Below are 17,266 nucleotides of genomic sequence, written 5' to 3' on the forward strand. Positions count from 1 at the left end.
CTAGAACGATATATAAAAGAAATTAAGCAAGCAAAACAAAAAAGACACTTTTCACAGACGATTGAGTATTTCTCATTCAATTCATTCAGTTCTCACTTCGCGACAAGGCAAAAATACATAAAACCTCAAAATATCTGTATTAAAAATTACGAAGTAAATCTTAAACACTTATTTCCTCGAAAAAATTCCAGAAAGATTAAGCATGATTTAATTCGCAATAATAAATGAAGGCGTTATCTTTGTTGTTACGATGTTAAGTTAAGTTAATGTTAAGTTTCTCTAGATTGGCAACAAAATCCACTATCCTGCTGTTTCAAATGTAAACAAGCAATGGCCGCCATCAAAACAATTATTAGGCTTAGCGCCACTTAAACAACTTTAAAATTGTGGATAATTCTAAAAATATTGCATACAGATTTACTAAAGGCATGAAAACCTTAACCGGAAGATAAGAACAACATAATTCAATCATTTTTAAAGCAAAAAGTGTACCATTTACAAAAATATAAGAGTAAAGAGACTGAGATCACTGAGCCGGGTAACAGAGTGGATATATATATAAATATATTTATATACGTTTAGTGCGGCCGATTGCAACCAAAATACGAGGTTCACATCTACATGTTACAGCAGTCCTATATACAAAATTTACTCGTTTTTGAGTTATGCGTGATACGTACGTAGATACGTTCGTACAGATGCCACGGAAAATTCTCTTCAGAATTCATTTTAAAGCAGCTTTATAATTTGTTTTGAGGAAAAGAGTATTTTATTCTGTCCATACGTACAGATATCACGCAAAAACATCGTTCAATTACATTCGATAGCGGTCAAAATGGATATTTTCGTTGAAGTATGCTACCTGAAACTTTTCGCGATTACAATACTTCGTTTTACTTCGTACAAGGAAGTAAAAAAAGTTACGTTATGAAAATACGAAGGTAGTTTTGAACTATAAGATGTGACACAAAACGAGACTGGTCCAATATAACATTGTACTTACAGAATCACTTCTCCGTGGCATTATCACCTTCAGGATTCACACACTTCTACATTTGGTGCTGCCATTGCTGGTAACAGTTCTGGAACGAGGTTTTTGGATATCCCTTCAGGAGATTTTCCGCTTTTGTCTGAACCCCTTCAGCTGAGGTAAAATGGCTTCCCTTTAAGCAAGCTTTAACTTTAGGAAATTATAAAACTCGCATGGAGCCAAATCAGGAGAATAAGGAGGATGCCCCCATCAGAGTCATGTTTTTGCTGGTCAGAAAATGCTCGACAGGTAGGGGCGTGTGAGCGAGTGCATTGTTCTGGTGGAATAGCCATCCACAACTGCGGCCTTTTTTCCTTAATTTTTTTTACGAAGTCTGTTTAGTACTTCCATGTAGCAGTGTTGATTAACAGTCTGACACTGGAAAAACCGACTGAATCATTACAATTCCATTAATGTCGAAGTAGACAATTAACATTGCTTTGAATTTTGATTTTGACATGCTTGCTTTGTCTTTTCCCGCTGAAAACCGATTATACCATTCAAAAACACATGCACGAGACAAAGTTTCATCTCCTTAAGCCTCGGTTAACATTTGAAATGTATCCGTGGCTAATTTCTTCGAAGCAGGTCGTTTCGACGCCGATGGTTCGACGCCAACGTTTCGACGCCATGGCAGTTCGACGCAGGGGCAGTTCGACACCATACTTTTTTTCGTATTTTTATTTATTTTTAGAATAAATATGAAGTAATATAAATAAGTAATATGACTGATTTTATTTATTGAATTAGCGATTGTTTGCATGCATATTTGAAATAAATATAGTATGTATGTATATGTGTGAAAGTGTTCTAGATTTTTGTTTGTGTCCCGGATTAGTAAGAAGCCCCCTCGCCAACGTCAAGGCCCTGAGACATGAGGGAGGGTTTTTTTTTAAATTTATTTATTTCACAAAACAGCATCAAAAAGGCAAAATACACAAATGGTAAATAAACATATGACTACAAAGTAGTTATATTATATTGCAGACAAATATAATTACAGATAAATGAGATTACACATAAATAAGATTAGAGATAAATAAGATTACATCACAGAACTGTTATTATACTAATCCATTGCAAAATTATGCACCACACTTTTCAGGTATTCCATTATTTCTCGATTTTCAAAATCTTCAACTATTACTTTAATTCTCATATCAGCTCGCAGATACCTATTCCGCTTGTGCGGCTGTTCATCTCGCCGTACAAATTGTTCATAACATTGATCAATTGATTTTTGAACAAGCTTGAGACCATCTATGAATTCCCATAATGTGGGGTGTGAAACACCAAATAATGATGACACCAAATTTATTTGAATGATGATGCAAACTTATTCTAAAAATAAATAAAAATACGGAAAGTATGGCGTCGAAACGACCTCGTGTCGAATTGACCACGCCTCGAAACGCTGGCGTCGAACCGTTGGCGTCGAAACGTTGGCGTCGAACTGACCTGTACCGGATTTCTTAAGTTCCACAAGAAACTTGATGTTGATTCGCTGTATTGGATACGAGGTCATTGCAGTTACCGAGGTAAGGAGAAAGCAGATGAACTTGCTAAGAAAAGAATATCATCTACTGATTGTAATAATTGCAAAATCCCATTCACCACAATAGTGCGTAAAACCAAAGAGCAAGCTCTCGTCCTGTGGCAACGCCGATAGAAAGAAGAAGAAATTGGTAGATCTATCTACCTTCAAGTTTCTTCCTAAAGTATCAGAAAGAAGACACTTCAATGATTTCTTCGTCAATCAGATTTTACCAAATCACGGAGCCTTTCCCTGTTACTTTAACAGATTTAAGATTAAAAGTCCACCGTTGATTCGCTGTATTTGGATACGAGGTCATTGCAGTTAGCGAGATAAAGAGAAAGCAGATGAACTTGCTAAGAAAAGAATATCATCTACTGATTGTAATAATTGCAAAATCCCATTCACCACAATAGTGCGTAAAACCAAAGAGCAAGCTCTCGTCCTGTGGCAACGCCGATAGAAAGAAGAAGAAATTGGTAGATCTATCTACCTTCAAGTTTCTTCCTAAAGTATCAGAAAGAAGACACTTCAATGATTTCTTCGTCAATCAGATTTTACCAAATCACGGAGCCTTTCCCTGTTACTTTAACAGATTTAAGATTAAAAGTCCACCGTTGATTCGCTGTATTTGGATACGAGGTCATTGCAGTTAGCGAGGTAAGGAGAAAGCAGATGAAGTTGCTAAGAAAGGAATATCATCTACTGATTGTATTAATTGCAAAATCCCATTCACCACAATAGTGCGTAAAACCAAAGAGCAAGCTCTCATCGTGTGGCAACGCCGATGGAAAGAAGAAGAAATTGGTAGATCTATCTTCCTTCAAGTTTCTTCCTAAAGTATCAGAAAGAAGACACTTCAATGATTTCTCCGTCAATCAGATTTTACCAAATCACGGATCCTTTCCCTGTTACTTTAACAGATTTAAGATTAAAAGTCCACCGTTGATTCGCTGTATTTGGATACGAGGTCATTGCAGTTACCGAGGTAAGGAGAAAGCAGATGAACTTGCTAAGAAAAGAATATCATCTACTGATTGTAATAATTGCCAAATCCCATTCACCACAATAGTGCGTAAAACCAAAGAGCAAGCTCTCAACCTGTGGCAACGCCGATGGCAAGAAGAAGAAACTGGTAGATCTATCTACCTTCAAGATTCTTCCTAAAGTATCAGAAAGAAGACACTTCAATGATTTCTTCGTCAATCAGATTTTACCAAATCACGGAGCCTTTCCCTGTTACTTTAACAGATTTAAGATTAAAAGTCCACCGTTGATTCGCTGTATTTGGATACGAGGTCATTGCAGTTAGCGAGGTATAAAGAAAGCAGATGAAGTTACTAAGAAAGGAATATCATCTACTGATTGTATTAATTGCAAAATCCCATTCACCACAATAGTGCGTAAACCCAAAGGGCAAGCTCTCATCCTGTGGCAACGCCGATGGCAAGAAGAAACTGGTAGATCTATCTACCTTCAAGATTCATCCTAAAGTATCAGAAAGAACACACTGCAATGATTTCTTCGTCAATCAGATTTTATCAAATCACGGAGCCTTTCCCTGTTACTTTAACAGATTTAAGATTAAAAGTCCACCGTTGATTCGCTGTACTTGGATACGAGGTCATTGCAGTAAGCGAGGTAAGGAGAAAGCAGATGAAGTTGCTAAGAAAGGAACATCATCTACTGATTGTATTAATTGCAAAATCCCATTCACCACAATAGTGCGTAAAACCAAAGAGCAAGCTCTCATCCTGTGGCAACGCCGATGGCAAGAAGAAACTGGTAGATCTATCTACCTTCAAGATTCATCCTAAAGTATCAGAAAGAAGGCACTTCAATGATTTCTTCGTCAATCAGATTTTATCAAATCACGGAGCCTTTCCCTGTTACTTTAACAGATTTAAGATTAAAAGTCCACCGTTGATTCGCTGTATTTGGATACGAGGTCATTGCAGTTACCGAGGTAAGGAGAAAGCAGATGAACTTGCTAAGAAAAGAATATCATCTACTGATTGTAATAATTGCCAAATCCCATTCACCACAATAGTGCGTAAAACCAAAGAGCAAGCTCTCAACCTGTGGCAACGCCGATGGCAAGAAGAAGAAACTGGTAGATCTATCTACCTTCAAGATTCTTCCTAAAGTATCAGAAAGAAGACACTTCAATGATTTCTTCGTCAATCAGATTTTACCAAATCACGGAGCCTTTCCCTGTTACTTTAACAGATTTAAGATTAAAAGTCCACCGTTGATTCGCTGTATTTGGATACGAGGTCATTGCAGTTAGCGAGGTATAAAGAAAGCAGATGAAGTTACTAAGAAAGGAATATCATCTACTGATTGTATTAATTGCAAAATCCCATTCACCACAATAGTGCGTAAAACCAAAGAGCAAGCTCTCATCCTGTGGCAACGCCGATGGCAAGAAGAAGAAATTGGTAGATCTATCTACCTTCAAGTTTCTTCCTAAAGTATCAGAAAGAAGACACTTCAATGATTTCTTCGTCAATCATATTTTCCCAAATCACGGAGCCTTTCCCTGTTACTTTAACAGATTTAAGATTAAAAGTCCACCGTTGATTCGCTGTATTTGGATACGAGGTCATTGCAGTTAGCGAGGTATGGAGAAAGCAGATGAAGTTGCTAAGAAAGGAATATCATCTACTGATTGTATTAATTGCAAAATCCCATTCACCACAATAGTGCGTAAACCCAAAGAGCAAGCTCTCATCCTGTGGCAACGCCGATGGCAAGAAGAAGAAACTGGTAGATCTATCTACCTTCAAGATTCATCCTAAAGTATCAGAAAGAAGACACTTCAATGATTTCTTCGTCAAATCAGATTTTACCAAATCAAGGAGCCTTTCCCTGTTGCTTTAACAGATTTAAGATTAAAAATCCACCAAGTCGCTGTTCTTGTGGCTTCACATGCGGATGCACTTCACATGATTTTAAACTATTCGAGCTTGGACAGCAAACCCAAAGAAATTTTTTTACAAAACTTGAACTTTGACCTACTTTGCAAACTATTGTTCTTTGATACGGGTCGATTTCAGTCGTCTAAATTTATGGAATTTCTGTATAATAATGAAAATACAATTTATGTTAAATATTGTAATATTTAATGGTTTTAAAAATGTTAATGCATATTCTTATATTTTGTATAAGATCAAAAATGTAATGATTTGTAATCTTTGAAAATTGATTATTGAATCTTTTATAATACAGTCAAAAGTCTTTAATCCGGACTCGTCGGGACTTCGGTGATTCCGGATTATCGGTTCTTCCAGATTATAGATCATCAGTTTAAATCTAATATGGCATGCAGAAATCATAAAATTAAAAATGTGAAACCGTAATTTATGAAATAAAGAGCAATTATGAGCAATTATGTGATTTCTGCTCACTGAGCCGGTATTTCAGAGGTCCGTGGTTCGATTCCCGGCGAAGGCGGTTGCATATTTTTCATCATTTCTGCTTCCAATTAACCTATTGACTCTACACGTTTTAACTTTTCTAACACTAGAAACAAGCAGGTACCTTTTTGGGTTATTCGCTTGGAGTCTTCTTCCCATGCAGAAGCAATAAAGGACTGATTTTGTCCTTTCCGATTGCTAATGCTGCTTATTTTTCATTTCGTAATTTTAATAAGATGTAATTCAAATGATTTACAGTTATGGAATAAGAACATTTTTCTTGGGAAATAACAAAAACTTCCTTCAGTCCACTGGTATTTATTTACCTGCGATGTTTTGGAAAAAAAAAAATATTTTTTTTAAACGCCAAGCAACTGGTATAGTGGTTAGCGTCTCTGACTGCCGTGTCGAAGGGCCCGGGTTCGAATCCCGGAGATGGCATGGATGTTTGTAAGCGTATAGTGTCCGTGTGACATGGGGGCACTCTAAATATGCGGCGAGCCGACAGTGCTCTCGACAGACTGTTGTTAGGGGAAGAGGGATGGAAGACCCTCGCCCGCCTATGATTTGCTTTCCATCAAAATTGGGGGGGGACTAAACTAAATCGCACGGTCACCAGTAAGGTGCTCAAGGCGGTTGCCAACAACAGGCGAAATCTTGCGCTCCTTGCCACGAGGAATTTCATGGGCTTGTGCTGACTATAGGTCATACAAGTGTGCATTAGCAACAACAACACTTCCCCCACGAATACATCAATTCCCTTAGAGATGATGTGTCAATGTGCTCTGTCATATTCAAAGCAATCCAGTCCTTATATGAGAGAAGGCGTGTTTCGAATAACCAAAATTTGAATTACTAATTAAGAGTTAGATTTTTACTTTCTTGTACGAAGTAAAAAGGAGGTATTGTAATCGCGAAACGTTTCAGGCAACACATTTCGACGAAAATATCCATTTTGACCGTTACCGAATGCAATTGAACGATGTTTTTGCGTGATATCTGTACGTAAGGACAGAATAAAAGACTCTTTTCCTCCAAAAAAAATTATAAGACTGCTTTAAAATTAATTCTGAAGAGAATTTTTCGTGGCGTCTGTACGAACGTATGTCGCATAATTCAAAAACGAGTAGCCTCAGAACGTTGAAATTTTGTATATAGGACTGCTATAACATGTAGATGTGCACCTCGTATTTTGGTTGCAATCGGCCGCACCAAACGTATATAAATATATTTATATATATATCCACTCTGTTATCCGGTTCAGTGATCTCAGTTTCTTTACTCTTATATGTTTGTAAATTGTACATTTTTTGCTTTAAAAACAATTTAATTACATTGTTTTTATCTTCCGTTTAAGGCTTTTATGCCTTTCGTAACTCTGGAAGCAATATTTGTACAATTATCAACAATTTAAAAGCTGTTTAAGTGCGGTTAAGTTTTAAACAACATGGCGGACATATTTGTATACATTTTAAACAGCAGAATTGTAGATTTGTTGCCAATCTACAGAGACTAAGCTTCGCAACACAAAAATAACGCCTTCATTTATTATTGCGAATTAAATCATGCTTAATACTTTCTGAAATTTTTTCGAGGAAATAAGTGTTTAAGATTTACTTCGTAATTTTTAATATAGGTATTTTGAGTTTTTATGTATTTTTGTCTTGTCGCGAAGTGAATTAATTGAATGAGAAATACTAAATCGTCTGTGAAAAATTGTTTCTTTTCTGTTTTGTTTGCTTAATTTCTTTCATACATCGTTTTAGCTTTATTATAGTATTTGAATAGAACATGTGGCAACGATAATTCTTCAAATGATGTAAATTTTAAAGAGTGCATTTATTGTACTGCGCTCTCGACGAAGTAGATTTAATTCAATCCAATCAATTTAAATGAAATTCAAGAAAAAAATGCGTATAATTTAATATTCCGTACAAGGAAGTCATGTGGTGTACACATAAGATTTTTTTCATTTGTTACTCAGACACTATTTCTTGAAAAATTTTCTTTGGTCGTAGTGTATGTAAAAATGATTTACAATGAAGAAAATAATAAAAGTTTCGCATTAGAAAAGGCATTTGAATAATATATCAAATACAGAAAATTTTTTTAAAAAATATGTTTCTGCAATCATTAAATTCCCTATACATACATGAATAAATAATACGAAGAATAAAAGTGTATCTTTTCTCAGATTCTTAAAGGAATCCTTTTCAAAATTCTTGAATTGTTGTCTGAGAAAAATTCAGAAGATATTCAAATGCATAAAAAAGTGCATTCAGATAAATATTACAGTATACCTATACATACATACTCAAGGAATAACAATGCGCATCAGTGTAAGAAGAAACTTACATTTAAAGCAAAAAAAAAAAAAAAAAAGAAGAAGTACGCCTTCTCGAAAATATGAAGTTGCACCGAAACAGAAGAATCGAGTTTCGAAATACGATCATACTTGCGACACGTGAGTATGTTCCGGAAGTCTGAATATTTCAATTTGAAAAGGCAGAATATTTTGTATGTCTGGCTGATTCAGCGAAGAAGTCTTTGACATGACTGGTGAGTTGTGTTCAATTCGCGTTTCAAAACCCCAAGGGCTTTCTGATTTTCTTCTTACGGTCAAGAAAATTGCAAGAATTGTTAAGAAAAGGATTTCAGCTAAGATACTTTATATTATATTTTTTTTGTACATTCGTGATATTTCTGCCTGAAATTTCAAATTTAAATAACTATAATTTTTTGGTTAAAATATTTCGAAAGTTGTAATAAAATTACTTTTACTGCGTAATAAATGTATTAAATAATAAAAATATTGGGATCGTTTAGAATATATAAAGAATTCCAGTTGAAATGGACTTAAGGGAATAACATCTTCGTGGTTAGGTTAGGTTAGATCTAGTTGATTAAGCTTCCGGAGGCAGTCTGTCAAGGGATCCCTTCGTGGAGGACTTTCTAACCCGCAGTGTGTTCGGTCTGGACACACCTAAAAACTTCCTTCTGTACGCAAAGAAAAATTGAATGAAAAAGGATTTATATGTTACTATAGGTTACTCTGAACCTTCTTTATTTACAGTAGATGGTAGCTCAACACAAACCAGTCCATATATTTTAGTCATGTTTAGTTTTTTACGACCCTCATTTTTCAAAGAAATCTTCCAGATTTTAAGGTTATAAAAGGTTTGTTTGAAAAGAAATTTCTATGTTATTTTTTTGCTTTATGCTAATCTCCTTATTCTATATTAGTTTTAAATTTTTTTCTTGAAATCTTGCCTAAAATCAAACGGCGAACCCTAGGTGTGCCCAGATCGGGCTCACCGATAATCTAGGACAACTAGGAGTCTGTATTCTTTGTTTCTCTGCATCTCATCGGTCAGTTCATTGACTACAATGCTCGTTTCGGCACTCATTTCGAAGCTCTATTCAATCACTGTGCCACTTTGGGCACACCAACAGAATTAAAACGATAAGTGCTATCATCACAAAATTTTACTTGTATACTCCTCTAGGCCTAATTAGACTGCCTACCTTTCTTTCTTTCTTTCTTTTTTTTTTTTAATGAAAACTCCGACTTTAAAAGGTTGTATGCCGGAAAAATTAAGAGAAACTAACTCGCATCCATGCTACACATGCGAAAAACCAACCAATCAGCCAGCACGTTCAATGGAATTCGATCCCAGGTCGAACTACCAGTGTTCAGTTACGTTACCGCTCGGCCGCTGGTGAGCCCATGAAACCTTCTTGTAAAACTGCTTCATAGCTTGATTACACCCACCAGCGGCCGAGCGGTAACGTCGCTGAACACTGGTAGTTCGGTCCGAGGTTCGAATCCCGCGAAGGGGCTTGCTGCATGGGTGTTTTCGTGGTTTTCGCCATGTGTAACGTGTATACTAGCCAGTTTCCTTTAAAAAGTCCTCCACGAAGGCATCCCTCCTTTAAGGCAGATAGCCCTCGAGTGCTTTGCCGTAATCTAATAAACCAAACCATATCTAGATTACTCATACAGAAAACCATGAATGCTCTTATGCAACCAAACTGCACACACATATATTAAACTTAAATAAATATATATAAATGTAATGAATGAAAACGAAATCAATCAAGCAAAAAAACAAGGCTGAAGGACTGTTTTAAGATGAAGACTGTAAAATGGCAAACATGATTTTGGTGTTGTAAAAACCTTTGAAGGAAAGTCCAAAATATTTTTTTTATTCTTTATCTTTAAAAATAATCATGTCGCTTCATGCTTTCGAAAGTGAAAGGAAGCAATCTGCATCCCCCCCCCCATAATTTAAATTATGTAATCATATCCGGATGAAAAACACGTAGCAAACAAATGAAGAGCAAAAAAGAGTGTCAAATAAAGAAGAACGAGCAAAGAGGGAGCCGGATTGTGCAGCAAAGATCTTTTATACCAAGACATGATTACATTAAACAGATTACACCTCGGATTACACTACAAGAATGTTTACATTAAGCGAATTAAATTTCAAATACATAACTCATTCGTATTCGGACGCTGGGTTAAGATTTAGTAAAGATTCTATTAGAAAAGTTATGCTTTGTTATTTTTAGAATGAAGAAGGGAGCATGCTCAAATTTAAAAGATGAGTTAAATGATAATTGTTATTTATTACTAGAAAGGTAGGTATTTTGTATTTTATATAAATACGTATAATAAGTTGCATTATACATACATAATACATTTCTTTTATTTGTATTAATAACAAATGTAATACAAATGAAGAAGTTCTAAACTAATATTTAATTTGATTCGTAGGGAATTAGGGAAAATGCTGTTCTTATTCCAGCCTAGAGTGGTTGGATTGATGAAAACCCAAACTGTTTCGTAGTTAATTGAACAAACTGTGCAAAAAAAAAAATGAGACAGTTCTATATCTCCCATTCTACAGGACCAATTGACGAAATTCAAATTGCCTTCTTTATGTCTCGAAAGCGCGACTTAGGATATGTATTAGATTTATATATAACATTGTTATAATATAGATATTTTGACACAAAATTGGACTTTTTCTGAAATACCATACCAATTTTTTTCCATATTTAGATTCTACGACTCAAATAACGCCAAACTGCCAAGTTTTGTAAAAATCGCACGAGTAGTTTTTAAAAAATTAGCTCCCAAAATTTAGCTCCTCAATGTAAATTGAGTTTGGTATATATTTATTAGTCTCTCTTTTTTTATTAAACTTATTTGATTCTTCCTTTCACATTTCGAAATTTAGGTTCATTCTGAATAAAATTCACCCATTTTTTTATGATTTATTTTTAAAATTTGTATTTTTAAATCATTTTTATAAATTTTTCAAAAAACTTTTGTATAATAATCTATAAAGTTTTTATCATCATCTTAAAGTAGACGTATTTCTAAGCATACCCGCAAAAAATTGCAGTTTTTTATTCAACATTTTCGAAGATATACGTGAATTTATGTATTGGCAAGTTTTGAAATTTGGCATATTTGTTGAAAGCGATAAAACAGCAAATGTGGTTTAGACACTTTTTGTAAATTATTTGGAATTAGAAACGATGTGACTTTTTTTTCCGCTCATGCACAATGTAAAAAGGTAAGAACGAGGTGCCTTTTTTCCCGCAACGGCATAATGGAAGGGAAAGGAAAATGGGTTGCCACATATTAAGAAGTTCGCCAAGTGAATTATTCTTGGCGCAAATTGAAAGAAAATTGTGCCAAGATAAATTTTTGAATTTCTCCGTAAATTTCGCACCAAATTTTACAAAGTTTAATATCTAGGCATAATTTTAAGTAATAGAAACGAAATATGGAAAAAAAATTGGTATGTCATTTCAGAAAAAGTCCGATTTTGTGTCAAAATACTTACGTTAGAGCAATGCTATATATAAATCTAATACATATATATACTAAGTCGCGCTTTCGACACAGGAAAAACGCAATTTGAGTTTTGTCAATCGGCAGAGTAGAACGAGAGATATAGAACTGTCCACCCCCTTTTTTTGCGCAAGGTACCTATGCAATATCTGTATCAGTCATCCTGTCATCAAGGAATGTAGTGGTACTTTTCGACGTATGACTTGTCGCTTTATCTTTATGAAATGTCACTCTTGGAAAGTCACTGGGATGAAGAAATGGAACTTCTTCTGTAATCATCAATCATAAAACTTTCTCTTGATAGTATATTGTTTTTAATAACGAAATTAGTTTTCCTACTCATCTTATTTGTAACTTCCCACTGTAAGAGAATCCTTATACAATCTTAAGCCCTTCACTGAAACATTCTTTGTCACTGATGGAACCAGGTTTGTACTTATAGTTCTGTTCATTTTCGATAACAAATAGACCCTTTTCTGTTGCAGTCATTTAGGTAAACCATGCTTCATCCAGGGTCACCATGTATTAATACTTACAGGGGTTGGACAAAAATATGGAAACACCTTTAAAAAAACATGTTTCTTTGCTTAATATGGTGTAGGAAACCCGTTGGCGTCCAAAACAGCTTGCAGTCTTCTCGGAATGGATAAATACAGTTCCTGTATGTTTGCCAAGGGAATATTATACCATTCTTCCTGCAAAACGGTGGCAAGTTCAGATAACGATGTTGGCGGTGGATAACGAGAACGCACTTTCCGTTCCAATGTAGACCACAAAGGTTCGTAATATTCAGGTCTGGTGACTGTGGTGGCCGGGGGAGATGGGACAACTCATCCTCGTGCTCAGAAAACCAGTCCTGGACAATGTGAGCTGTGTGAACAGGGGTTTTGTCGTCTTGGAAGACACCATCACCATCGGGGAACAAAGTTTGTACCATGGGATGAACTTGATCGACCAAAATGTTCACATAAGTCTTGGCAGTCATGTGCCCTGACACAGTTATCATGGGGCTAGCAGAGAACCACGATATGGCTGCCCAAACCATAACAGAACCCCCGCCATGTTTCACTCTTGGCAACAAGCAGTCTGTATTATAGGCTTGAGCTGGCGTTCTCCAAACGTAAACTCGGCCAGAAGTGGGAAACAATGTGAAAGAAGACTCGTCAGACCATATTACTCGCTTCCACTGCTCTATAGTCCAGGCTTTATGACTTAAACACAACTTTTTCCTGTTACGGGCATTAGCATCACTGATGAGTAGCTTCTCAATTGCAGCACGGCCAGCAATTCCCTGTTTATGAAGCTCCCTTCTAATTGTTTTGGTACTCACAGGGTTCGGTAACACAACATTCATTTCAGCAGTAACTTTTGCAGCTGTGGTCTTCTTATTTTTCGTCACAATTTCCCTTAATGATCGTCTGACCCGATCACTCAGGACAAACTTTCGTCCGCGCTGTGATTTAGCAGATGATGTTTTTCCGCTTTTCAAATATGCGGAATAAATCTTCGATACAGTACCTCTTGAAACACTAAACACCTCGGCTACCTTGCTTACGGAAGCACCTACCATACGTGCTCCAACAATTTGCTCACGTTCGAAGTCTGTTAACTCTGACATAATGCAATGACAACCTCGCATAACAGTACTCCGACAACCACTGAACTCTTTAGCACATTTACGAAGTTGTATAGGTGGCGTCAGTAGTCAAAAACGCCAGCGCCACCTACATATTTCATTAAAATCAATCTTTCTTTCCAAACATACATTTTACAAGGTGTTTCCATATTTTTGTCCATCCACTGTACCTCCAGTTAAATAGTTTCCATACAAGGGTTGTACAAATTGTTCTACTTTGAGCCACATGCCTCGGCAACAGGAGGTGAATCAAACGTTTTTAGAATTTTATTATTACTACAGATGTATTTAAAAACTTCGCAACTGATTTCTACGTCGGCTGATTTTCTCTTGTTACCAAAGATATATAACTTTAAAAACATTAGAAACAGCACGTACCTTCTTCGAGTATTCGTTTGAAGTCTTCGCTCCATGTAGAACTATTGATTTTAGACTTCGGATGAGTAATGTTGCTTATTGTGCACTATTTTAAAATTGAGTAGAAGACAAAAAATATCATGATTTATCTATAAAAACCATTGGAGACATGAACACAGCAAAAGGAATGCATACAAAAATGGCGACGTTGTTGGATCGAAGGACTGTTATGAGCATGGTTGCCTGAAGAATGTTTATGCGCATGATTTCCAGAGTTTGGTTTATTCTGAAAACCTGGCGACTAAGGTGATTGCAATAATACGCAAGTACCTGAACAGCTCCGAAAGTTCAACTGTATATCTTTACGGAATGAAGGCATTAAAAATGTGTCTCCTTAAGTCTTTCGAGAATTTCATGGTATTGTAGGAAAAGATACCGAAGGTAGTTAGATACTGTCTCCTGTCTGACAGCTAGCTGTAAATCATTTTCATAAATAGCATTGTAAAGATATTGTATTTTAAGTTTTACTCAGAAAATTACGAAAACGAATCAGCTAAGTGCATATAATATAATTTAACTATCAGCAGTCATTGACTGCTGATAGTTAAATTATCTAACTAACTCTTTGTGTACCTTTATTTTCCAATGATAAAGGCTTACTAAATATTGCACAGAATATTTGGAATTGGAAAAGAAAATAAATCTAGTCCACATACTCTTTGATATCGGAATTTCATTTAGTATATTTTATGTTGCTTAATTTAATTGACACCGAGATTTATGTTAGTTTTGTATAACCTTTATCATTTATATCTTTTTTTTTTTTTTTTTTTTTTCATTTCGTTTTTATCTGGTTTATCTTTTACATTTGGTAAATTATCTCTCAGTGTAAAATGTTCATTTGTTGATGGTAGCGTCGGCTGACCAGAAATTTCCTTTATTTAAATGTGCAAGGCTAAAATGAACGACAAAAAGGATACGTCAGAAATTCCTAAACAAAACCAGCAATTAATCACTCCAACTTAAATAACAAGCAAATAAAATACAAGAAAGAAGGAGACAGTTTTTTTCTAATGCAAGTTATTGGAATTCTGAAAAATAAACTGGATGTCATAAATATAAATATTTAAGTAATCGCCTTTGCGAACTGATTATTTAAAAAAAAAAAAACCGCTAACCTTTTTCTTCCAATTAAGCTATCGAATTCAGGAGGATTAATTACGTTATTCAAAGTTTGATGTCTCTAGGTGCCGCTGTTTATTCACAATACGAGAAACATGAATAAATTCATGTAGATTCTTCATTATTTAATTTATTTAAATATAAAATGCGGGGCTCTAATATTTGACGGCAACAGTTTGAAAAGTGACTCAGACGTTTATAGTGAACCAATGCAAAAAGTCAAAACGAAATTAATAGCCCTTCTGGGTAAATTGCGCCTTTGGGCTCTTAAAAAGAAAAGAAAATATACTGTTACGAAATGTACAGGCGCGATAAGATAGCTTCCCCGCAAAGAAGTTTTAGAGTTGCCATAAAATGGCAAGTGAACACAGGGTTGCCATATTTGGCGAGAAATCGCCCATTTAGCGATATTTAGCGACAAAAGTGGCGATATGCTATGGACGGATGGAGAACCTTCTGGAACGAATTCTTACCGGTTTAGCCCAGAATATTCTTGAACACAAGCCGAAAGCTATATAAAACCTGCTGGTCCGCAGTCAGTGTGTGTGTGCCTCGTCTAGCGAGCTGATAGTCAGTCATTGAGCGAGTGTCTCAAAGTCTAGAGCCGAGTCGGTCGTCGAGTGCATCGTAAGAGAGTCTTTTAGTGCATCGCGAATTAGTGCATCGGTCGAGTTTTGTCTTAGACTGTGCTGAGTCGAGAGCTATACTCTAGTGTATCGTAGAGTGCATCGCGTGGAGAGTCTCGAGAGTACGTGGAGTTCCGAGAACGACCAAACAGAGTCGGAAGCTGTAGTGAAGCTTCCGACTCTGTTTTGCAGTGAAGCTGTCTTTGCAGTGACAGCTGCTTTGCAGTGAAGCTGTCTCCACCGTTATTGCCTTACAGTGTGAACGCTGTGTCGCTGAATGTGTCAGCGTGTTTATAACAGTTCGATGACAGTAAAAGTGATTTTGGAGCTGTCCTGAGAATATTGGTAAATAAAATGTGTTTCGATACTTCATCAAGTGTCGTCGTTATTCACTCCAAATCTACGAACCCCGTACGAACGTGAAGGAAGAAAATAACGTAACAACTGGTGTCAGGAAGAGAAAAACGTAACATTATGTTTGCACAGTAAATTTAAATCTGCTTCTCCCCCCCACACACTTTTTTCCTTGCTTCATTTTTCCATCTATTAGAGACAATATTCTTCGAGAACAATTTTGAGCCGAATTTTCCTTCGCGAATGTTACAGCCCGATATTAAACCCTTTTACCGAAGCCGGCGCGCACTTTTGTTTGCTTTATTTGCTCTATAACATCTTCACACTTCCGTTAGTAATCCTACCCAATAAAAACTAAATCGTTTGATCTGAAAACATTTCAAACCATAAATATATATCACATTTCATTGGAATTTTCAGTGTTTTCGAGAGTACTGATATATAAAACGTATAACTTAAATTTTGCATTCATTTCTAAAAGTTTTTCTCGTAGTTTAAAATTATACAGTTTTCCCAAATATACGTGACTGATATTGCATCGACTGATAATGAGATAAAAATTTTAAATTCATATTTTTTACAAAAGGGAAAACAATTTAAAAAAACAATCGCATATTTAAACTCATAAGTATTCATTTCGCTATGCATCTCTGAACCATCTTTTATGTAGAATAGGTAATTGGGAAATAAGCTCTACTCTACATACATATTATAAAAAGTGAAATTTCGTGAAGTGCATATTTTCCGAAAACGCTTAAGATATTTTTCAAACATGTATCAAAATTGTAACAATTTTCATCATACTGACATATCTAAAGTATATGTTCGCCAAACATTTTTCATTTTATCATCAAAATACTTTGTTTAAATATCAGAAATATCTTTCAACTTGTAAGTTTTTAATTAAGTCGCCATTAATTAATATCGAATGCACAGTAAATTTAAATCTGCTTCTACCCCCCACCACCACCACTTTTTTCCTTGCTTCATTTTTCCATCTATTAGAGACAATATTCTTCGAGAACAATTTTGAACCGAATTTTCCTTCGCGAATGTTACAGCCCGATATTAAACCCTTTTACCGAAGCCGGCGCGCACTTTTGATGGAGTTGAAATTCGGTTAATTAATTCAAGAAAGTAATTAAGCGTTCCTCGTTCTTTCCTTTTAGTAATAGCACTGCCGAAGCTCAAATGGGGCACTTTTCCTTTCATCGTGGCTTTTCCTGCCTTTTTCGAAAACTTTCTTCCACAAAACTGCAATT

The sequence above is a fragment of the Stegodyphus dumicola genome, chromosome 10, assembly GCF_044657685.1.
Source record: "Stegodyphus dumicola isolate Sdum_Otavi_A_Nest chromosome 10, ASM4465768v1".
Taxonomy (NCBI): domain Eukaryota; kingdom Metazoa; phylum Arthropoda; class Arachnida; order Araneae; family Eresidae; genus Stegodyphus; species Stegodyphus dumicola.